Source organism: Schistocerca piceifrons, chromosome 2 (assembly GCF_021461385.2).
Source record: "Schistocerca piceifrons isolate TAMUIC-IGC-003096 chromosome 2, iqSchPice1.1, whole genome shotgun sequence".
Classification (NCBI taxonomy): domain Eukaryota; kingdom Metazoa; phylum Arthropoda; class Insecta; order Orthoptera; family Acrididae; genus Schistocerca; species Schistocerca piceifrons.
In genome coordinates, this window is record NC_060139.1 from 602,320,404 (window position 1) to 602,322,149 (window position 1,746).

The window sequence follows — 1,746 nt, forward strand, 5'->3', positions numbered from 1 at the left end:
TGCAGAAGGATGGAAAAGAAAATTGAGGATGCGCTAGGTGACGATCAGTTTGGCTTTAGGAGAGAGAAACGCACGAGAAAGACAATTTTGACGTTGCTGTTATTTCGGGAGCAAGGCTAAAGGAAAATGAAGACGCGTTAATAGGATTTGTCGATCTGGAAAAAGCGTTTGACAATGAAAAATGGTACAAGATGTCCGAAATTCTGAGAAAAATAGGGGTAAGCTATAGAGAGAGAGGGGTCGTATTACAATATGTACAACAGCCAAGAGGGAATAATAAGAGTGGACAACCAAGAACAAAGTGCTCATATTAAAAAGGGTGTAAGACAAGGACGTAGCCTTTCGCCCTTACTGTTCAAGCTGTATATCGAGGAAGCAATGATGGAAATAAAAGAAAGGTTCAAGAGTGGAATTAAAATTCAAGGTGGAAGGCTATCAATGATACTACTATTACAATGAAATGAGCACCCTTAGCTGCTGACAGGCGTTGACATACGTCAACGTGGACAGATGAAAATGTGTGCCCCGACCGGGATCTCCTGCTTACATGGCAGACGCTCTACCCATCTGAGCCACCGAGGACACAGAGGATAGCGCGACTGCAGGGATTTATCTCTGTGTCCTCGGTGGCTCAGATGGATAGAGCGTCTGCCATGTAAGCAGGGGATCCCGGGTTCGAGTCCCGGTCGGGACACACATTTTCATCTGTCCCCGTTGACGTATTTCAACGCCTGTCAGCAGCTAAGGGTGTTCATTTCATTGTAATTTCATTGCCAGAGTTAAATCCCTGCGGTCGCGCTATCCTCTGTGTCCTCGGTGGCTCAGATGGGTAGAGCGTCTGCCATGTAAGCAGGAGATCTTTCGGATATGTCCGAAACAACAGATACCATCTTCGTATATATCAATGATACGTTTCGCTGATGACATTGCTATCCTGAGTGAAAGCGAAGAAGAATTACACGACCAGCTGAACGGAATGAAGAGTCCAATGAATACAGGGTATGGATTGAGAGTAAATCGAAGAAAGACAAAGGTAATGAAGTAGTAGAAATGAGAACAGCGAGAAACTTGGCATCAGGAGTGATGATCACGAAGTAGATGAAGTTAAGGAATTCAGCTACATAGGCAGAATAATAACCTATGACGGACAGAACAAGGGGGACTTCAAAAGCAGACTAGCAATGGCAAAAAAGGTATTCCTGGTCAAGAGAAGTCTACTAGTATCGAACATAGTCCTTAATTTGAGGAAGAAGTTTCTGAGAATGTAGGTCTGGAGTACAGCGTTGTATGGTAGTGAAACATGGACAGTGGGAGACATGGAACAAAAGAGAAATGAAGCATTTGAAATGTGGTGCTACAGACGATTGTTGAAAATTAGGTAGACTGGTAAGGCAAGGAATGAGGGGGTTCTGCGCAGAGTCGGAGAGGAAAGGAATATGAAGAAAACACTGATAAAGAGAAAGGACAGGACGATAGGACATTTGTTAAGACATGAGAGAATGACCTCCATGGTACTAGAGGGAGCTGTAGAGGGCAAAAATTGTAGAGGAAGACAGAGATTGGAATACATCCAGCAAATAATTGAGGACGTAGATTGCAAGTGCAACTCTGAAATGAAGAGGTTAGCACAGGAGAGGAATTCGTGGCTTGTCGCATCAAACCAGCTACAAGACTGATAAACAAAAAAAAAAAAAAAAAAAAAATCCAGCAAAATAACCCATGACGGTCGGATCAAGGATGACATTA

General features: G+C 43.4%; 1 non-coding gene across 1 annotated transcript; it reads left to right on the forward strand.

Annotated features, from left to right (window-relative positions):
* The first annotated feature begins 619 nt into the window (after positions 1-619).
* Trnat-ugu lies at positions 620-694 on the forward strand. Its single transcript has one exon. It is a non-coding gene; the product is annotated as a tRNA-Thr (tRNA).
* Positions 695-1,746: the final 1,052 nt, after the last annotated feature.